Source organism: Lissotriton helveticus, chromosome 7, assembly GCF_964261635.1.
Source record: "Lissotriton helveticus chromosome 7, aLisHel1.1, whole genome shotgun sequence".
Classification (NCBI taxonomy): Eukaryota; Metazoa; Chordata; class Amphibia; order Caudata; family Salamandridae; genus Lissotriton; species Lissotriton helveticus.
Window position 1 is genome coordinate 345,400,902 of NC_136068.1, and position 23,617 is coordinate 345,424,518.

The 23,617-nt window shown below is 42.8% G+C and overlaps 1 long non-coding RNA gene across 2 annotated transcripts in view; it reads right to left on the reverse strand.

Annotated features, from left to right (window-relative positions):
* The window catches only part of LOC144766758 (uncharacterized), an 837,531-nt gene that overhangs the window by 423,825 nt on the left and 390,089 nt on the right, over positions 1-23,617 (reverse strand). The window contains exon 3 of one of the 2 annotated variants that reach the window (XR_013597911.1): positions 78-1,319. The exons of the other annotated variant lie outside the window; for it this stretch is intronic. This is a non-coding gene — a long non-coding RNA (uncharacterized LOC144766758). Of the gene's footprint in view, positions 1-77; positions 1,320-23,617 lie in introns of those variants that run through there. 2 annotated transcript variants of the gene reach the window in all.

Sequence of the window (23,617 nt, forward strand, 5' to 3'; positions counted from 1 at the left end):
ATACCCAACTGATGTATATCATTAAATTGTAAGAATTAATGTTTGTAATAGTTTTCAAAGAAACATTACAACCCACGCATAATACAAATAATCCGTGCAATTTTAATTTCTACAATTCCAGACATTGCCATCATTGAAGAATGTGATATCATCCAGAAAATCTAATTCAATAGGCAAACTTTCATTGATTTCTGTCATCAGCTGGAGCATGATCTTCTGGCTCAGAATAGTAATCCCACATCAAATTACAGCAGTAGTGAAAATCCTGGCATCACTCCGTTTTGTGGCCACAGGATCATTTCAGGACATTTTTGCAGTATCTGGTGCAATGTCACCACCAACTTGTGGTCTGATGAAAGACATTCTTTCTACAATTATGAGACACATCAGAAGCTTCATACACCTAACACAAAATGAGGATTTAGCCACTGTGAAAGGAGATTAGTATGATTTGAGTTGAAAACCACTTGTGGTTAGAGCAAGTCTAGCAGACTATATTGGCTTAGTGGCACCATTCAACAGAAAATACTTCTACTGCAATCCTAATAACTTCAAATCAATAACTATGCAAGTAGTCTTTGTACAAGATATGTACACCCAAATTGTGTGTGTGTGTCCTTCACAGGATCAGTCCATGTTCCCTTTGTACTTTGCAACAGCAGCATATAACTGCAATGTCACAACTTTGAAATGTCCAAATGAGGATGACATTATGCAGGGCCCTAAAACAGATACATACAAAAAGATTCATTAAATTGCATTACAAAATAGACACCTTACAACTGAAACATTTTGAGGACATGTTGATTAAGATACATATTTGGACTGGATTTCATCAACTTGTCCTTTATAAAAAGATATCCAACACAGACTGTTATTCTCCTTAGATAAAAAGTTGGTTTAACCTTAATGTCATAATATCTTAATTTATTAACACTCATGTAGAGAAGTTGTCAATAACATCTTGACGTCAGTCAATTCCTTCCTCTTCACCACTGTCATCTTCATTTGGCATTTCAACATTCTCACCCGGTGGCTCTTCATGGTCTTCATCCTCTGCAAAGTATGGGATGTTCCCTGCAGGCCTATGTTGTGCAACATGCAGCAGACCATGGTGATTTGGCACACCTTATTGGATGAGTAGAAGAGGGCTCCACCAGTCTTATCCAGGCAGTGAAACCTGGCCTTTAGGAGCACAAAAGCTCACTCCACTGGCCTCTGTTTTCTTACATGGGCCTCATTGAAGCAGGCTTCCCCTGGCATTGTTGGATTCCTCAGTGGTGCTACCAACCATGGTCAGTAAGGATAAGCTGAGTCACCTATATGGAAGAAAAAAAAAAGTAACAATATGTAACACAATTTTAGATTATGCAACTTGAAATCACCCAAACAATATAATGACAGATTGGACTTACGAACAAGCTAGGCCCTCTCAGGTGAAAGTTGTGACATTTGCAGAGGTATGGTGCTGTTCTATAGTAAAAAAGAATCATGAGTTGGTCCTGGGAAATGCTCACACACTTGTGATGTACAAATCAGGTAAGCAGACAACTTTCACATTGATTGACTGGAAGTTCTTCTGATTGCAGTAGACTTGTTCTCTGCCGCGTGGTGGCACTAAGGCAATATGTGTGAAATTAATTACTTCTACCACATGTGGTAGCCCAAACCATAAAAAACGCTCTACACATTGGCAAAATCCTCATGTAGTAGAAACTGGATGAAGCTTTTGATGTGTCTCATCACTGAAGAAAGAATTTCTTGCAGTAAACCATTGAAAGTTGGTTGTGACATTCCACCAAATACTCCCCCAGTGTATTGGAATGATCCTGTGGGCACTACATGAAGTGGTGCCATGAGTTTGACAATTGCTGTAATAGATGTGGGATTTCCATTGTGAGGCAGAAGATCTGGCTCCAGCTGATAACATTGATCTGGTATAGTTTGCCTATTCAGTCTGAATTTTTTGATAATATCCTGTTCTTCCATGGTGGCAAGGCCTGGAAATGTCCGGAACCCTTATGGCTGTGTATCCTCAGTCTCCCTGAGTTCATATGTCTGCTTTGGAAAATTGTCAACATTTTAAAACATTCACAAACTTATTTTTGCTAAGTAACACAAATGTCATGTTTTGCTAAAAATGTATATGGTTTCCTAACATAACTTTAAACATGTAATATTGACATTTTTTCTTAACAAATAACATTTTGCCCCTGTCTATTGTATTAAAAAAAGATTGTGTAAATAACACATTTTAAATGAATTATTCACACATTTATTTATTTAGTTCAACCAAAATACCGTCAATGGAAGTGTAAACAACACTGCGCAACTATTGCATTCAAGCAAAGTAAGGCACTACATATAAATGTTTTTTTTAAAAATAATGAGTGACATTTGCATTTTGTATATGCAAACAAGCAAGCCATCGTTTTGAGTGGTGCTGATGCACTAAACATTCACAAGCACACTATTTGACTATCTAAACTGTTGGGCGCTTGACCTCACCATCAGGATATTTGGAATTAGATGCCAGGGCAGAGGTTGACCAGGTGGTGGATGGGAAACTCCACGATGGCCACAGCCATAGGCTAACCTGTGTGAAAGCAACTTGCGGAAGCCAACGGCTGTGTCCATCTCCGATCACGTATGTCGTGTACATGTACGTGGCATTTAAACAAATGCTCACTTGCCTCCTACCACTGCAGCCAACAATACCTCCTCATCTTTTGCTGCTGTTTCCAATCTCTGGGAGCCACGATGCCAGGTGGAACAGGTGACAGGGCCCAAGTCTTCTCACCAGAGGAGCTGGAATTGCTGGCAACTGAGTTTCTGTCCCTGTACAGCCAGGTATATGGCTCAGCAGAGGAACGGGTAAATGTTTAAAATGTACTTGTAAATCTGTCTGGTTTTTTTTTAAGCACAGCAAGAATGTCTCATTGAGTTCCTAAGTGAAGTGTAGTAACTGAAGTGAAGTGTAATTTATTTGTTGCATTACATAGAACAATGATGGTGTGACCTATTAAGCACTTTATGATTAGATACAACAACATTAGTAAGTGGTGTGTTTTAAGCCCTACATTTTATTTGATGTGCATTTGGAGATATATATATGTATATGTATAAATTTCATGTGAAATGTAAACATTTCTCATAATGTAAATTTAGAAAACACATCATATTTATTTTACAACTGTACATATATATGTAATGTTTTCCATACCATATTAAAATTATGTTTGCTATGTGTGTTATTCCACACATCTCTCAGCCTAGATCAGGTTTATCTTACCAGTCATTTGGGAGCTCCCAGACACCTTCAGAGTAGCTCACAGCCGTGAGTTCTTTTTCAAATTAGCACATGGTCATATTTTTATTTCAAAGTTAAGGGAAGGCTGCGTTCATGTGACATCATGATCATCCGGCTGCAGATAGCAGGGACAAACAATGAGCAGTGCCTAGTCAGATTTAAGGGCCAGGCTAGGGCTGAGTCACGGAGGTTAATAACTGCAGCACTGGTATATATGAATCCTTGCCAACTTAAAATTGGAGTTGTAAACAAAATGATGCTTCTGAATGCTTTTAAATGGAAGAAAAATTAATTGGAGAATTACCTGAATTATTGACTTAACAGTTTGTCCTAGATATAGTCAATAATGGTCACAGCCCTGATGCTCTTGCGAAAGGACTCTTTAGAGTCATACAGAAAACAGTTCATTTGTTTTGTGGGCACTGGCAAATTGAAACTTCTTGCTGCCCTCTCAAGAAGGTTATTAAACCTCCAATATCTATGGCATAGGTTTCATCCCATTCACCCTGAGTGCCACGGAGCTCACCTTCTTTCCTATCATTATCTGAGCATGTGGAATTCTGGAGGGGAGCAATCTGTGGGGTCTGATGTGCAGATAGATGCAAAAGCAGAGGCCATGGAGTCTGTAGGATTGAAGGCTGCATCAATGGAGAACTCGCCGGTGGAGCAACATGCCTAGTTGAAGGCGAAGTTGGAGGAAAATGCCTTTGATAGTCAGTAATCATGAACTGCAGATTAGACACCAATGGTGAAGGAAGGCAACCTTTTCTTCCAGATACTGTTGACGGATTTGCTCTGGAGGAGCATATTAGCTCTTGTCATAGTACTCCTCTTCATCGTTGTCAAACTCTTGGCATTTGACGTGCAACAAAAAGGACTGTGCACAACGCCAAAGGGGCTGTCCTCATCAGAGTCATCTTCATCAAGAAGGTGAGTAGCCAGTAATGGTGACACCTTACTCAGAGAGGTATGAGCAGGTGTTAGATCTCTGGATTTTTCATGCTTTCGTGATTTTTCTCTTCTCAACAGGGTCATCAACGAGGATGTCGTCGAGGCCATAGATGGCATTTTCAGCGTCAATGCCGCGGAAGCTGGCTTCATCATTTAATATGGTGTCTTCTTTGATGGGGGTGTCGTCGCTGAGGGCGGTCTCCTTGCCGTCAACGCTAGGGTTGTCACTTTCAACTGTGGTGCAGTCATCAAGATGGTCGTTGACGAAGTTAGAACAATTTTCAGCAATAACAGATTTAGTATCTGGCTCATCCACAAGGAGGTAGTCGTCGAGAAGGGCGAGGCTGTCGATAATGTAGAGACTGTGCTGGTAGTGGAGACGATGGTCACCTTCGAAGTTGCCAATGTCGATTTTCTCGTTGATGGTGAGAAACTGGTCAACGATCTCTCGCCGTAGACAGTGCAGAAGATGGCTTCTTAAAGGTGTAAAGTACCTGGGATCTAATTTTTGGAGGCCTTTTTGAGGAGGAATTTTCTCTTGTATCTCTTTTTATCTTGAAGAGGCCTCGTCTTGTGGAGACTTAGATGGGCTACGCTCCCTATGAGACCTATAAGAGGTCTTTTTGGAGGATATTTCAGGTGGCTCCTCAGATGAGTGAGAATGGGAAATATCTATTTTTCTCTTCTGAGCCCTCTTTGAGGCATATGAAGAATCCTAACTTGCCTTATCCTCTGGCAGAGGTTCTTTTCTGGTTTTAAGCCTCTAAAGCCATAACAACAGCCTCCATTTATGGTCTTTCAAGTTTTTAGCTGAAAAGGTATGACATACCTGGCATACCTGGCAGTCCTTGGCAGTCCTTTGCCTTGTGTGAAGGATAAAGGCAGTACATGCAGTCTTGGTGAGGGTCATCAGAATAAAGCCTCTTTTTACCCCAAGAGCCACAGGGTCGGAGTAGTCCATTCTTTGCTGTTTCTTACATGGTAAAAGTAAAATTTGGAGCAAGAAAATAGAATTCCTGATAAAAGTAATACAAAAATAAATATATATATATATATATATATATATATATATATATATATATATATATATATATATATATATATATATATATATATATATATATATATATGGGTCTTCCTTCTAGTCAGGATACACAGATTACCCTGTTCACCCCCTTGTTAGCTTGGCACAAGCAGTCAGGCTTATTTCAGACGCAATGTGTAAAGCATTGTACAAAATACACACAGTAACACAGTGAAAACACTACAAAATGGACACCACACCAGTTTGGAAAATTGACCAATGTTCATCTAATTAAAACAAGACTAAAACAACAAAAATCCAACATACACAACTAAAGATGTGATTTTCTTAAGAACAAAGCAACTGCTGCAGGACATGTGCGGAGAGATTGATGGGGCAGGGACAAGGTCAATATAAGCTGGATCCGGCAAGGAGGTGAAATTGTGAAATGCCCCACAACACGTGGGCTCCAGCGAGGCTGCTCAGGATCCCAACTCACGTCTATCATGTGCTGGTGGGGCAGGGGAGGCATCAGATCAACGACGCTGCTCGCATTTCACAGTGAGGAATGGGGTGAAAATGACTCATCACAGCTTGAAACCTAGAGGGAGGGCAAGTGTTTCCCCTGAAACACGCCAAAAGGAGGCGTATCTTTAGCTGATTTTAAAATACAGAGGGGCAGATTTATGAAGGCCTTGCGCCGCCGGTGCGTCACTTTTTCCCATGTTAAAAATGACGCACCGGCGGCGCAAGTCCTTCATAAATCTGCCCCAGAATGTTTGGGTGTTTTTAATATTAAATGTTTTCAAAATAAAAAATATATATGTTTTAGCAAAACCAATTCCAATTAAATGATATGGGCCACAGGTGGGTGCAGTAAGAGTTATTAACCAAAAGGGACGATAATGTATGTCAAAAGTGTTTGGCTTCTCGCTAGCACCTCTCTCGCCGGCATGGCTTCTAAATGCACGTGTGCACTCAAGGAAAGCTCAGCAAGTGAACATACGCTTAAAAATAATTTTTCAGAAGAGCTGTTATTTCCTTTGGTCTCCTGGATAGTATATGTATGATCTTCTTATAAATGTATGTGTAATATGTGAGCTGTTTGAGGTTTGGTCGGCTTTAGCGCTGGAGGTGCCCAGTGCAACAATCTTTTTTGGCCCCTCTCTCACATGTATTTCATTGTTTTGTAGCGTAACTCATACCAGTAGTGTAGGATGTCAGAGCACCTTATATCGCACACAATACAGAGCCAATGAATCATGTGTGTGTAAATCTGTCTATAGGCTCTTCACAGCTGGGCTTTAGTGATACTGGTCCTACTCTTTCTCCTCCCTTCACCGGCCTCAATCTGCACACATTATTATGTCTATGGGTGGCCCAAGCCATCCCCATACAAGAATGGGCCAACCCAACACGGAATATGTAAGGACGCTGCCAGCCCACCTAACAGATGGTAAGATGACAAGATTTCGTCTGCTCCTGCTGCAAGCTTTGAGAGAGCGTGCTTATGCCCCACATAGACACTGGCGACGCAAGACAATACAGGTCAGTTGACTGCAAAACCTTTTGAAACGGGCACGGCACTGGATGAAAAAAAACATCCCACAACTGGGCCACAGGCACTGTCCCTTCACCAGTGGCCCGAATGCCTGGTTTACTAATCCGAACATGGGTGTCAGGGACAACTGTTAATGGAGTACTGTTTCTTATTTTTACTCACCACTGTTCATCCAACATGTGATGTTGGCCCAAGTGAGGGAAACTGCTGCAGGAGGAAAGGGATGAATGCGAGGGGCCGAGCAGAACAAATAATTATGCTAGGCTCCCAGGGCCATTATTTACTACCACCGGCAGTTGGTTGCTTTCAGATTCCACCTGGGCCCGGGCTTCGCTTGGCTGCTGCACATGCACTGCACAGCCTCTGAGAGAGAGAGCACTACCATGAGGTCTTCTAACAATTTGGAAGGAGGAGGGGCTGTGGTGTGTGAAGAGGAGAGGGAGGGTGGATGGAGAGCACGGGCAGGGACAAAGTGTTATGATTGGTATGATATTTTAAAAGTTCCATCATTAGTAGTGCTTTCACGCGCCCCTACATATTGATGGCCCTGTGATCAAACACACCATTGAGGTGGTCACATGGAGTTAATTTCTTTTTTTTTTTTTAAATAATCATTGAGTCCATGTGAGCACTGGCTAGCCCACCCTGGGAGGCTAGGAACAAGAGTGAGAAGTGACTGATGATTGTGCAGGCCAAGGTTTCACAAGCAGGGGTTGCAACTGGGGCCTAGGGGTTGACCCCTGGTGACGCCTAATTAATGTCCATGATCTTGACGAAGCTGAGGTCACATATTTGCCCCCAATAAATAAGTCAAAGGCATGTGGTCAGTGCAAAGTATAAAGTCAGTTCCCCATGAATAGGTTTAAAACTTTTCAATGGCCCAGACACAAACTAACGCCTATATTTCAATCGTGCTATATCTTTTTTCAGCATCTTTAAAAATTCTAGATGTAAATGTCACAGTGATCTCAGCACCATTCTCCTTGTGGCACAATACATCACTGAATCCTACAGCACTGACATGCACAGTTACAACATATTTCAGATCATCACAGAATGTTTTTAAAGCTGAAACTTTCAATTGCATTTGTTTAATATCATGAATGACTTGCTGCTCTTTGTCACCCCACACAAATTTTGAATTTCTCCTCAGTATTTTAGAGGTTCCATTAAGGGAGAATACTTCTACACGAATCTAGAATAATAGTTACTAAAACCGATAAACAGTCTTAATTCATCCTTATGCTTGGGATTAGGAGCATCCCTACGAGAGCTTCCAAAATATCAGTTTTGGTCTGAATACCTTTCGATGAAATTCTGTGGCCTAAGTAATCAACTGCCTCCATTAATAATTTGCATTTATCCAATGAGACAGCCATGCCCCGTTCCTTAAGAATGGAAAACACTTGATCCAAAATAGCATTATGCTCCTCCACAGATTTGGCAAAGATAAGTCGCCTGGGAAGGCAACAACTCCTGGTACCAGTTAAAAAAAATTATACATACATTTTTTTAAACGCTAGTTGCCGAAGCTAACCTGGATGGCAGCCTTAACTATATATATTTTTTCAAGAATCTTTTTATTAAACAGCTTGCACATATAGGGCCCGATTCACAGAACTAACTTAAGACAAAATCCTAAACTTACTACCATTTCCGTATTCACAGAAGGCACTTACTCATTTCGGTATTCACAGAAGACACTTACTCATTTCGGTATTCACAGAAGTTAGGAGTCCTAACTTTAGGACTCCTAAATGCCTTCTGTGAATACCAAAAGTCCTAAAGTTAGGATTTTTCTCGGTTTCGGAATAGTAAAGTTAGGACTCCCAACTTTAGGACTCCTAAATGTCTTCTGTGAATACCAAAATTCTTAAAATTAGGATTTTTCTCAATTTAGTTGTAGTAAAGCTAGGACTCCTAACTTTAGGACTCCTAAATGCCTTCTGTGAACACCGAAAGTCTTAAAATTAGGATTTATCTCAGTTTAGTAGTAGTAAAGTTGAGAAAAATCCTAATTTTCAGACTTTCAGTATTCACGGAAGGCATTTAGGAGTCCGAAAGTTAGGAGTCCTAACTTTACTACTACTAAATTGAGAAAAATCCTAATTTTAAGACTTTCAGTATTCACAGAAGGCATTTAGGAGTTCTAAAGTTAGGAGTCCTAACTTTACTACTACTAAACTGAGAAAAATCCTAATTTTAAGACTTTCAGTATTCACAGAAGGCATTTAGGAGTCCGAAAGTTAGGAGTCCTAACTTTACTACTACTAAATTGAGAAAAATCCTAATTTTAAGACTTTCGGTATTCACAGAAGGCATTTAGGAGTCCTAAAGTTAGGAGTTCTAACTTTACTACTACTAAATTGAGAAAAATCCTAACTTTAAGACTTTCGGTATTCACAGAAGGCATTTAGGAGTCCTAAAGTTAGGACTCCTAACTTCTGTGAATACCGAAATGAGTAAGTGCCTTCTGTGAATACCAAAATGAGTTAGTGCTTTCTGTGAATATCAAAATGGTAGTAAGTTTAGGATTTTGTCTTAAGTTAGTTCTGTGAATCGGGCCCATAGACCATACACTACCCCAGCAATAGGGGTAAGCAAAGCATGTAGTACAATATCTTAATACAAGCTGAGGTTTCCTTGTTGGTACACATCAAAGCAAACATAAAACCCCATCAAACAAACCCGCCACCCATCCCCCCCCCTAAATCCCGGCATGGTTCATATGATTGATACACCAAATGGCAGTACATTGTTACATATGGCATTTCTCCCTATGCAGTCCAGTAGCCCATATCACACCGAAATAGCTCAGAATGTATAATAACTCACTGCAAGTCTGGATTCCCAAGGAGGTACCCCGTCAGGGGCGCCCAAAACTCCTTAGGACGTGAGGCCTCAGGCAGTTCCTCTCCATAGATACCCAACTGATCCCTGTAGTATAGCAAGTCGTGAATCCACCTTTGTACGGTTGGAACAATTTTTGCTCCCCAACATTGTGCCACAGCCCACTTGGCAAACAGAGTAGAGATGGCCACCAGCCGTCTATTACAGGTTTTGAGCTTCTGCACCCAGCCCAACAAGCACACCACCGGCACACACTCAACAGTTTCTAGGACAACAGCCGTAAGTATGCGCGTGACCTTCACCCTGAAATTGTATATACCCGTGCAGCTCCAGGCAAGATGCATAATATCGTAAGCGGGAACACAGTAGATTTAGCTAAGTTGATGCCCAGGCCAGAGTATCTTTCAAACCGGATGTACTCTCACAACAATTCCGATAAATGTATAGCAAGGTCGCGGACATAGAGCAGCATATCATCTGCATGCAGCGTCACCACTAGGGGCCGCTGTCTAAACCTCAGTGCAGCCCCAGCATGTTTCTGACACAATTTACACACCAGCGGCTCAAGAGCCAGCACAAAAAGCATGGGTGACAGGGGGCACCACTGGATAGAGAAAGCTTCAGATACCGAGCCATTTACACGTATCTGGGCCATTGGTGCAGTATACAAAAGATAGACCCACTTTAAAAAATACAGCCATGCCCCGTTCCTTAAGAATGGAAAACACTTGATCCAAATAGCATTATGCTCCTCCACAGATTTGGCAAAGATAAGTCGTCTGGGAAGGCAACAACTCCTGGTACCAGTTAAAAAAAATTATACATACATTTTTTTAAACGCTAGTTGCCGAAGCTAACCTGGATGGCAGCCTTAACTATATATATTTTTTCAAGAATCTTTTTATTAAACAGCTTGCACATATAGGGCCCGATTCACAGAACTAACTTAAGACAAAATCCTAAACTTACTACCATTTCCGTATTCACAGAAGGCACTTACTCATTTCGGTATTCACAGAAGACACTTACTCATTTCGGTATTCACAGAAGTTAGGAGTCCTAACTTTAGGACTCCTAAATGCCTTCTGTGAATACCAAAAGTCCTAAAGTTATGATTTTTCTCGGTTTCGGAATAGTAAAGTTAGGACTCCCAACTTTAGGACTCCTAAATGTCTTCTGTGAATACCAAAATTCTTAAAATTAGGATTTTTCTCAATTTAGTTGTAGTAAAGCTAGGACTCCTAACTTTAGGACTCCTAAATGCCTTCTGTGAACACCGAAAGTCTTAAAATTAGGATTTATCTCAGTTTAGTAGTAGTAAAGTTGAGAAAAATCCTAATTTTCAGACTTTCAGTATTCACGGAAGGCATTTAGGAGTCCGAAAGTTAGGAGTCCTAACTTTACTACTACTAAATTGAGAAAAATCCTAATTTTAAGACTTTCAGTATTCACAGAAGGCATTTAGGAGTTCTAAAGTTAGGAGTCCTAACTTTACTACTACTAAACTGAGAAAAATCCTAATTTTAAGACTTTCAGTATTCACAGAAGGCATTTAGGAGTCCGAAAGTTAGGAGTCCTAACTTTACTACTACTAAATTGAGAAAAATCCTAATTTTAAGACTTTCGGTATTCACAGAAGGCATTTAGGAGTCCTAAAGTTAGGAGTTCTAACTTTACTACTACTAAATTGAGAAAAATCCTAACTTTAAGACTTTCGGTATTCACAGAAGGCATTTAGGAGTCCTAAAGTTAGGACTCCTAACTTCTGTGAATACCGAAATGAGTAAGTGCCTTCTGTGAATACCAAAATGAGTTAGTGCTTTCTGTGAATATCAAAATGGTAGTAAGTTTAGGATTTTGTCTTAAGTTAGTTCTGTGAATCGGGCCCATAGACCATACACTACCCCAGCAATAGGGGTAAGCAAAGCATGTAGTACAATATCTTAATACAAGCTGAGGTTTCCTTGTTGGTACACATCAAAGCAAACATAAAACCCCATCAAACAAACCCGCCACCCATCCCCCCCTAAATCCCGGCATGGTTCATATGATTGATACACCAAATGGCAGTACATTGTTACATATGGCATTTCTCCCTATGCAGTCCAGTAGCCCATATCACACCGAAATAGCTCAGAATGTATAATAACTCACTGCAAGTCTGGATTCCCAAGGAGGTACCCCGTCAGGGGCGCCCAAAACTCCTTAGGACGTGAGGCCTCAGGCAGTTCCTCTCCATAGATACCCAACTGATCCCTGTAGTATAGCAAGTCGTGAATCCACCTTTGTACGGTTGGAACAATTTTTGCTCCCCAACATTGTGCCACAGCCCACTTGGCAAACAGAGTAGAGATGGCCACCAGCCGTCTATTACAGGTTTTGAGCTTCTGCACCCAGCCCAACAAGCACACCACCGGCACACACTCAACAGTTTCTAGGACAACAGCCGTAAGTATGCGCGTGACCTTCACCCTGAAATTGTATATACCCGTGCAGCTCCAGGCAAGATGCATAATATCGTAAGCGGGAATACAGTAGATTTAGCTAAGTTGATGCCCAGGCCAGAGTATCTTTCAAACCGGATGTACTCTCACAACAATTCCGATAAATGTATAGCAAGGTCGCGGACATAGAGCAGCATATCATCTGCATGCAGCGACACCACTAGGGGCCGCTGTCTAAACCTCAGTGCAGCCCCAGCATGTTTCTGACACAACTTACAGACCAGCGGCTCAAGAGCCAGCACAAAAAGCATGGGTGACAGGGGTCACCACTGGATAGAGAAAGCTTCAGATACCGAGCCATTTACACGTATCTGGGCCATTGGTGCAGTATACAAAAGATAGACCCACTTTAAAAAATACAGCCATGCCCCGTTCCTTAAGAATGGAAAACACTTGATCCAAATAGCATTATGCTCCTCCACAGATTTGGCAAAGATAAGTCGTCTGGGAAGGCAACAACTCCTGGTACCAGTTAAAAAAAATTATACATAAATTTTTTTAAACGCTAGTTGCCGAAGCTAACCTGGATGGCAGCCTTAACTATATATATTTTTTCAAGAATCTTTTTATTAAACAGCTTGCACATATAGGGCCCGATTCACAGAACTAACTTAAGACAAAATCCTAAACTTACTACCATTTCCGTATTCACAGAAGGCACTTACTCATTTCGGTATTCACAGAAGACACTTACTCATTTCGGTATTCACAGAAGTTAGGAGTCCTAACTTTAGGACTCCTAAATGCCTTCTGTGAATACCAAAAGTCCTAAAGTTAGGATTTTTCTCGGTTTCGGAATAGTAAAGTTAGGACTCCCAACTTTAGGACTCCTAAATGTCTTCTGTGAATACCAAAATTCTTAAAATTAGGATTTTTCTCAATTTAGTTGTAGTAAAGCTAGGACTCCTAACTTTAGGACTCCTAAATGCCTTCTGTGAACACCGAAAGTCTTAAAATTAGGATTTATCTCAGTTTAGTAGTAGTAAAGTTGAGAAAAATCCTAATTTTCAGACTTTCAGTATTCACGGAAGGCATTTAGGAGTCCGAAAGTTAGGAGTCCTAACTTTACTACTACTAAATTGAGAAAAATCCTAATTTTAAGACTTTCAGTATTCACAGAAGGCATTTAGGAGTTCTAAAGTTAGGAGTCCTAACTTTACTACTACTAAACTGAGAAAAATCCTAATTTTAAGACTTTCAGTATTCACAGAAGGCATTTAGGAGTCCTAAAGTTAGGAGTTCTAACTTTACTACTACTAAATTGAGAAAAATCCTAACTTTAAGACTTTCGGTATTCACAGAAGGCATTTAGGAGTCCTAAAGTTAGGACTCCTAACTTCTGTGAATACCGAAATGAGTAAGTGCCTTCTGTGAATACCAAAATGAGTTAGTGCTTTCTGTGAATATCAAAATGGTAGTAAGTTTAGGATTTTGTCTTAAGTTAGTTCTGTGAATCGGGCCCATAGACCATACACTACCCCAGCAATAGGGGTAAGCAAAGCATGTAGTACAATATCTTAATACAAGCTGAGGTTTCCTTGTTGGTACACATCAAAGCAAACATAAAACCCCATCAAACAAACCCGCCACCCATCCCCCCCCTAAATCCCGGCATGGTTCATATGATTGATACACCAAATGGCAGTACATTGTTACATATGGCATTTCTCCCTATGCAGTCCAGTAGCCCATATCACACCGAAATAGCTCAGAATGTATAATAACTCACTGCAAGTCTGGATTCCCAAGGAGGTACCCCGTCAGGGGCGCCCAAAACTCCTTAGGACGTGAGGCCTCAGGCAGTTCCTCTCCATAGATACCCAACTGATCCCTGTAGTATAGCAAGTCGTGAATCCACCTTTGTACGGTTGGAACAATTTTTGCTCCCCAACATTGTGCCACAGCCCACTTGGCAAACAGAGTAGAGATGGCCACCAGCCGTCTATTACAGGTTTTGAGCTTCTGCACCCAGCCCAACAAGCACACCACCGGCACACACTCAACAGTTTCTAGGACAACAGCCGTAAGTATGCGCGTGACCTTCACCCTGAAATTGTATATACCCGTGCAGCTCCAGGCAAGATGCATAATATCGTAAGCGGGAACACAGTAGATTTAGCTAAGTTGATGCCCAGGCCAGAGTATCTTTCAAACCGGATGTACTCTCACAACAATTCCGATAAATGTATAGCAAGGTCGCGGATATAGAGCAGCATATCATCTGCATGCAGCGACACCACTAGGGGCCGCTGTCTAAACCTCAGTGCAGCCCCAGCATGTTTCTGACACAACTTACACACCAGCGGCTCAAGAGCCAGCACAAAAAGCATGGGTGACAGGGGGCACCACTGGATAGAGAAAGCTTCAGATACCCAGCCATTTACACGTATCTGGGCCATTGGTGCAGTATACAAAAATTAGACCCACTTTAAAAAATACAGTGGCAGGCCAGGGCAACCACCCCAGGGCCACGTCCACTCGATATGCATTTATTTCAGCAGCAGGCAAAGAAGCACGCTTCCCATACAGGTCTGAATAAAAGTCCAGCAGCACCCTAATTATTCCTGCGGTGTCATAATGTGGCACTCCCTCCCCGTCCAGCAGTTCGGTGATGTGAGTCTGGCTACGCGGAGCCGCCAATTTCTGAGCCAGCGAGCGGCTAGGTCCCCCCCCTCCCCTTTATATCGTACAGTGCTCCACCGTTTCGTTATGTTCTGATACAAGCTCAGGGATTTTAGATAGGATTTCGGGGGCAGGGTTCTGGACATACTCACGTTCCAAAGAGACTATCTCCGCTGCGATCTTACCAATTCTATGACGCAAATCTTTTAAAACCCTAGCCTGCGCTCCAATACATACCCCTCGAATCATGACCTTAAGGGCCTCCCACAAGACTCCCACATTTTCAACCGTACCAACATTGTCCTTAAAGTAGTTATGTCTGGCATCACCAACAGTCTGTTTAAATACCAAATCAGTCAAAGATGAAGGCTGCAAACACCATAAAAAAGGGGGCCTTGCATAATCGGGCACCTGTAGCTCAAGGAGTACAAGTGAATGGTCAGACAGAGTTTTAGCCAAATATTGAAAGTCAACCACACATGGACACACAGTCTCTGACAAAAGCCAGTAGTCCAGGCAGGACCAACTACCATGTACAGTGGAAATAAAGGTATTTTCCCTGGTGCCAGGATGCTGCATGCGCCAGATGTCATGCAGGTTGCCAGCATCCATTATTCCCAGGAGGGCATCAGTAGATAACTTAGGTCTCGCCACGCCAGAGTCCTCCCTATCGACAGCTACATCCAAGCAAGTATTCAAATCTTCCCCCAAAAATTGTCAGCAGCAGAAAAAGCAGAGACTCTGCACCACAAATCCTAAAAAAAGGAGTGATCGTCCACATTAGGGCCATAAACATACAGCAATAGAACACTCATGCCTGTAGAATTCACAGAACAAACACAATGAGAGCCCTCACTAAATATCATCAGTGTAAGGAATGTTTTCGGACTGAAGACATTTTTTGACTGCACCATACTCACGCCGCGCAGCCTGAACAGCGACAGTAAAATATGGAAAAAAGGACAAGGTATTCCCCTGATGACTGGTGGTGCCCTTTTCCCTGGCCAGCCATAAGATGGCATCCTGGTACCAGTAATTCAATAGCCGAGCTATTATGGGACAAGGTGGGCACCAGGAACTGTATGCGCTGCCAAAGAATGGTGGGCACGCTCCACTACAAACATGGATGATAGGTGCTCGGAGCCAAATATTTCCATGAGAAGAGTCTCCATGAAGTGCTCCATTCTCCCAGTGTTCGTTGACTCAGGCAGGCCCGTAATGCGAATATTATTCCTCCTAGATCGGGCCTCCAAGTACTCTTTCTTGTCCTGTATGAGGGCTAGTACCTTTTCCATATTGAGGGCCTTACTAGTTACCTCACTGAGTCCATCTTCAGTATTAGAAATCCTCTGCTCCACCTCTCCCATTCTCGCAGACTGCTTTTCCAGTTGTGAGGACATATGGTCTAGCCTATGATTTATAGTCGACATGCTATCCTCTATAACATGGAGACTTTTTTGGATCACCAGCAGCGTGGACTCTAGAGTGGGCGGACCGTCTCCTTGTCCATCAGCCTCAGAGTCAGAGGCCGCTTTTTGTTGGGCCCTGCCTAACTTTCGCACCTCGAACGTGAGGCGGGGCTGCAACTTATCTGGCTTCCCCATAGTAAGTGACAGGGAGTGCAGGCTATTGACAACAACTCAGGCAATATGCCGGAGCGCTATCTGGCTTCCCCATAGTAAGTGACAGGGAGTGCAGGCTATTGACAACAACTCAGGCAATATGCCAGAGCGACAAACTCCCTCTTCAGTATCAGAGATTTATGCTGAAGGAATACAAAATAATCCAACGGGCTATACTTACCAATAGACAATAAACCAATATACGTTATAATAATTCAGTCGGCAATGGAGAAGGTTCAATCGTTTATTCTTCAAATGCAAGCCCTGACAGGGGAGCCTCAGTCTACACGACCCTCGGAGGTGTGCAGAGGAGACTGGTTACATGTTCAAAGTACAAAGCATATATACATTTCATGTGTTCAAGATGACACCCTAAAAGGAAAAACACAACTTGTCAGCAAGCCAAGAGAAATACCCATATAAGGCACAATTGATTCGCTAGTAGCCTAGGCCTAAGCTATTCCGGGGGCAGGTCAGTAAGGTGCCTCCCTGTCTATCTGGAGCCCGGGGAGTACAGGAACGGGCTCTGTTAGAATGTGCGCATCCCACAAGAAGGGCAGGTGTGACCTTGAGTCTTCCTTGAGCTACCAGGTAGCAACTATCGTAAGCAGTTTTGGCTGCCACAGTGGTTTCGAGCAGAAAGCATAATCACGTGGTTTCTGAGAAACAGCGTTTGCACATGGAGAAACGAAACACAAATGGCATTGGCTATACCAATAGAGCGACTAAGGGAAAAGTGAATCGTCGGCCTACATGTGGCCATAATGTACTCTAAATACCAGATTATCATAATTACGAGGTTATATTGAATATATTAGGCCTATGATACTGTTACCAAAATTCAATCCCAACAGACGGCCCTTTTGGCCTACTATAGCCAATATAACTAAAATCATTCTACGACTACCCCTTCATCGATCTGCATGAGGTCTGACACCTCCTTTTGAATCATCTGCTGCTCGGCCCTCTCTTGGCGAGAAAACTTGAAAGCAGATGTGATTCGTGCTGCACAGAATGAGCAGCAGGCCGGGCCGCAGTGGAGACATAGACAACACATAAATATCACTCCAAAAGCTCCAGCTAGTATCATAAATATCTTCCAACCCCAAGTAGCTAAGAGACCCCAGAACCAACTGCTAAGGGACCAGGTGCCATTGTCCACATGGCCCTCACTGGCTAACCGATGTAGCTTCTGTATGGCCAAATGAATAGTAGGGGCTGGTTCTGGAATAAACACGCAGCAAGAGCTGCCGATCACACAACAGGCTCCTCCCCTATCTGTGAGGATGACGTCAAGAACCATCCGGTTCTGAAGCGAAACAAGCCTCGTCGCAGCCAGCTCTACAGTGATGTTAGTTAAGATTCCAGTAGTGGTCTGGACCACATTCTCAACTATCCTGGACAAACGCCTTATACTGCGACTATTGAATATGGGCCCCCAGAAGGGAGTAAGTCCCTTCGCAAAGTCTTCGAATTGTTGCAAAGAAGTATCTGTTTGGTCAGTGCCTTCAAGATCATAACTCCTAACATTTCGGCTCATTACTACCTCTTTCTGTATCAACTGATGAGTTCTATGATAATCGGGAGGGGCTATATATACAGGGGGAAAAGAAAAGAAAGATAACAACTTCTTGCCCATCCCCGGGGAAGCCATGTGTAGGCATTTTCACCACAAACAAAATAAACATCTGGTGGGGTAATCATAGGTGGGGTACTATATACTTGTAGAGTGTAGGTGTAATTACATCTGCTCCTGCCTACTTTAACATGACCCCTTCCCTGTATGCAGAAGGGGGGGTAGTATTTATGATAGGGATCGGTAAGGCCTTGTCATTTGTGACATTTCTTTCCTTAAAATGCTGAAAATTCATAGTATCATTAAAAAGTTTAAAGTCCTGCATCTCCTCCATTAGCCAGGTAACGTTCTTATAGTCAGTACATAAATTCATACAGGCATTAGGATCCAAGGAACCCTCTCCTCCATTTCCAGCTGCATCAAACCCTTGATGTTCTTCTATATATTTTAAGATAGCTTCATAATCTTTTTCAGTATATATTTTTGGTTCAGCTACATAATGAGAATACATCAAGGATAATAATTGGAACCAAGCTTCACAACTGGCTAAATAAGACATTGGTAAAGAAATAAACAGTTCGTGTTAATGCATGACCGAAGGGAGTAGTCCACACACCCAACTGTTCGTCTGATTTGTAGTAGAATGGATCTGATGCCACATTTCTATAAAAGCATTTTTCATATAAGTTTCTCTATGTCTAGCCTTATGAGGGGGCAAAGAATAAAAGAGGTGCTCCTCTGGGGCAATAGTAGTTCCCAATAACTTCTGTACTGGGTGTTGAAATTCCAAATATACAAATACACTCATCATAATAATGGCTATGACAATGATAAAAACAACGAATGCCACCTTCACTCTGGTGGACCATCCGGAAAACAAATGCATATTATCCATATGTTGTCAGGGGGCCAATGGTCTCTCATCCTCCATCGCAAATCGGGCAGATATAACTCGGTCCCTCTCTATAAGTCAGAAACTATCTATGTATCCACAAAGCACGCACACTACCAGAGGGGGTCTTCTCCCTGTGTCCTTTTTGGAGCCTCACAGGCAGACTCTTTGCTTTTTCTTCATGAACAAAACAACAAATGATTTCCTTCGTCACGTAGAACGACCGCAGCCCCCAACTCAGTCTTTCTTGCTGAACAGAGCTATTTAGCACAATGTTCCAAGCTCTCAACGTGTTCAGTCCAGTGTCTCGCTCAGTACCCCAGCAAATCTATCCAATATTTCTGAACTCAAGTCTTTCCCTATCTCCTACCATAAGGATCTGAGGTACTGCGCTATTTTCGGGGCCGCAGGTCGTAGTTGCAGCGGCCAGGTCGCTCTTGATCAGAAAACAACTCAGTTGCACGGGCATCAGATACATTCGAACCCTGTGATGTACCCTCAATACTGGTCTCCACGGATGAGGTCACCACCTTGTTAACTGGGGGCACAACTTCACTTGGCTGCCCCCTTTCTCGGGCTTCTGAAAAAGGCACAAAGCTCTGGGGCGATTCTCCTTCTTGGCTTGGAATTCCTTCGCGATTTTGCAAATCAAAGGGCAAAGGTAGAGGGAGTCGTTTCAGATGACTCGCATGAATCCAATTCTTCCACCCATGCCCCTTCACGGCCGACCTGGTGACGAGAATGATCTGGTAGGGTTCAGACCATCTCGGTTCCAAACTCGATTTCCTTTGATAGTTCCTCACCAAAACCCATTGGCCGGGTTCCAGCCAATGTCCGGGGCCCTCTGGTAGCGGCCGCAATGTCTTGGATACCTGTTGATGAATAGAACGTAAATCTTTAGTTAAAGCATACAAGTAATCTGTCATCAAAGGATAATCGATGTCTCTAAAGGACCTAGGTCTAGGGACTCCCCACACATTGGCGGGTCGGCCGAAAATGACCTCATATGGAGATAACCCGGTTCTTGTGTGTGGGGGCGTTCTCAAGGATAGTAATGCCAAAGGGAGTGCATCAGGCCATTTTATTCCAGTGCTAGCGTAGATTTTTGCCATTTTCAGTTTTAATATACCATTGTATTTCTCGACTAATCCTGCTGACTGGGGGTGTCTGGCTGCATGAAACTTCTGGCGAATTTGCAAACCATCACATACACTCTGAACTAGTGCAGAGTTAAAGTGTGTTCCATTGTCTGACCAGATAATTCGGGGCAAGCAGTATCTGGGGAAATACTCTTTGACCAAGAATTTAGCAGTTGCCACTGCAGTGGCTTCTTTGGTGGGGTAGGCTTCAACCCATTTACTGAACGCACAAACCACCACCAGCACATATTTCAGATTGTTTACTCTCTCCATCTGGATGTAATCAATCTGAATAACTTCGAATGGCAGAGATGGTGGTGCAAAATTGCCACTAAGGACAGACTCTCTGCCTCCCGAGTTATAGCGCAAAGACACTGGGCAATATTTGACCACATGTACGGCCGTTTTGGGAATATTTGGGTTGCTCCAGACGGGGTCTAATACAGCACAAATACCTTTTGCTCCTATGTGTGCCGGGTCATGGGCCATGGTCACTACAGCATATACCAATGCATTAGGGAGTAACCAACGCTGTCTCTCAGTTCGATCAATCCAACATTCATTCTTGTCCAATGGTCCCACTTCCTGTTCCCACCTTTTTGCTTCATCTATGGTAGCTTCTTGTTGTAATTCTTTTACACTTTCAATAGTATTATCGAACACAGATGTCTCCGCCACCCACCGGGCTGAAGCTCTAGGAAACATGGGAATCATCTTGGTTTGTGCTGTTTCCTTTGCTACTGAATCAGCATATGCGTTTCCTTTCCCTGTGGAATCAATGACTTTCTTATGAGCACTACATTTGATGATGGCAACTTTATCTGGTAGTGTCAGGGCAGGTAACAATCGGTCAATCAAAGGACCATGTTGAATTTTCTGGCCATGTGTGGTAAAGAAACCCCGTTCCCTCCACAGCCTTCCAAAACTATGGGCAACGCCGAAGGCGTACTGGCTGTCCGTGTAAATATTTACTCTCAAGCCTTTACTGATTTCACATGCTCGTAACAAAGCTATTAATTCAGCTGCCTGGGCTGAGTGATGTGAAATCCTAGCGGTTTCTACCACCGTTTTCAGGGTCGTAATAGCATATGCAGCTGTTGCAGTTCCATCTGGCAATTTAAAGCAGGAACCATCAACATACAACTCTCCTTGGGGTTCTGGTAAAGGGGTGTCAGTAAGATCTACACGCCCTTTCGTTTCCTCCTCAGTTCTAAATATGCAATCATGGATATCATCTTTTTTATCATTGGAAGGGAGAGGCAACAATGTTGCAGTATTCAATGTAGCACACCTTTTGATTGTAATGTGAGGTGCAAACAATGTTAATTCATATCCTGTCAAACGAGCACTCGTAAGGTGCTGTGTCTTAGTTCTATTTAACAGAATATCCACAGCATGCGGCACCAGTACTGTGAGGTCTGTATTCAACACTATACCTTCTGATTGTCGGATGGCCACTGCTACCACCGCTGTGGCCCTCAGACAACTGGGAAGGGCTAGTGCAACCATGTCTAATACTGATGAAAAGAAAGCACAGGGTCTCTGTTTTCCGCCAAAACCCTGTGTTAACACTGAGAGGGAACAACCGTCCACCTCGTGCACATAAAGTGAAAAAGGCTTCCGGTAATCCGGGGTACCCAAGACAGGTGCAGAACACAAAGCAGATTTCATAGAGTCAAAGGCTTCTTGACATTCATCCGTCCAGGGTAGGGGTTCATGCACGTCTTTGGTAGTCAAATACAACAAGGGTTTAGAGATTAGTGAATAATTAGGAATCCATTGGCGACAGTAAGAAGTTATGCCAAGAAAAGCACGAACATCACGTTGAGTACGAGGTACAGACATGTTAGTAATTACGGATATTCGTTCTGGAGTTAATCGTCTCCCCGCTTTCGACAGTAAGTGGCCAAGGTAGGTCACTTCCTGTCGACAATACTGAAATTTGGAAAGGGAGACCTTATTTCCTTTATCAGCCAAATGATGTAACAATTTCACAGTCGCTTCTTTGCATCCGTCTTCTGTATCAGAGGCCACCAAAATATCATCCACATATTGGATGATCACATTACCGGTAGGCAAAATTAATTCATCTAGGACTGCTTTCAAAGCCTGGCTATATATACTAGGGCTCTCTGTATAGCCCTGGGGTGCGCGCATAAATCTAAAGCTTCGGCCTCCTAATGAGAATCCAAAGATATGCCCGCTAGTAGGGTGTATTGGGATGCTAAAGAAAGCGTTCTTCAAATCGATTACAGAAAAATATTGTGCAGTAGGGGGAATGATTGTAAGAATTGCCGTAATATCTGGTACAACTGGATACTGAGGGATTACAATTTTATTGACTGCCCTAAGGTCAATTACAAAACGATATGCGGACTTATAATCAGGGGCAACATCAATTGGTTTCTTCTTCAGAATCGGCAAAATTGGGCTATTACAGACATTAGCAGCTGTTTCTTCCACTACCCCCTTGTCAATAAGGTCACGAATGATATGCAACAAGGCCTGTTCACCTTCTGGTGAAATTTTATACTGCGGAATGCGGGGCATCTGCACATTCGGTTTCACGGTTATTGACACAGGGGCTATTCTTAACAGACTAACATCGGTGTCCCCTGCTGCCCATAACGTTTGAGGAATAGTAGAGAATTCAGGAGGCAAGGTCTCATTTTTAGCGAAATATTGGGTCATTTCTACAGTTGGCTTTTGCATAGTTAGAAAAACACCATCAGGGGAACAATAAATACGGGCATGCAATCGTTTCAAGATATCCAATCCTAACAGGTTTTCACCACAATTAGAAGTGAGAAGGAAGGGTGTATGCATAGAAATGGGACCAATCGTAAAAGGTAAAGGTTTCGAAACGGGGCTCACTACCGGTATTCCAGAGAATCCTACAGATACATTATTGTGGCCAGACAGAGCTGCCCCTGGGACCAGTGTACGGGCGACTGAACTACTCATCGCCCCAGTATCCACTAAAAACTTCCCCGATGTACCCAACAGTTCTCCTTGTACTTAAGGTCCCTCTTCGTCAACTGGTACTGTAATATGGCCCCCGCTCTGTCCTTGGCTGTCTCATGCATAATCTCGTTCGTCGTACCTGTCCTCCTGATAAGTCTCAGTGTAGTATTGTCTGTTCTGGGGGTCATCAAAATGATTCTTACGGAAACCTTCCTGCTGTGATTCCTCCCTTCTCATACTGTTTCGATCTATGTGACCTCGACCTCGTCCTCGTCCCCTACTGGGTCCGTTCTTTTCTTGCAACAGAGGGCAATCCGCCATCCAATGTCCTTCTTCCCTACAATAGGAACATTGATTTATTCCAATATTCGGAGGGCCCCCTCTACCTCTCCCTATCATCTGGCCCCGTTGGAATGAACCTCGCATTCTTCGTCCTGAATTCTGCCCTCTACCGACTTGCTGCAGCAGTACTCTAGTTTTTAGATCCTTAGTCTTTTTCTCTGATCTTTCCTTACTCTCATTCTCACGATGTTCATAATATTGGGCCATACTAAGGATACCAGATGGCGCAGCTGTGGTCCACGTGCTCTCAGCCGATTGGA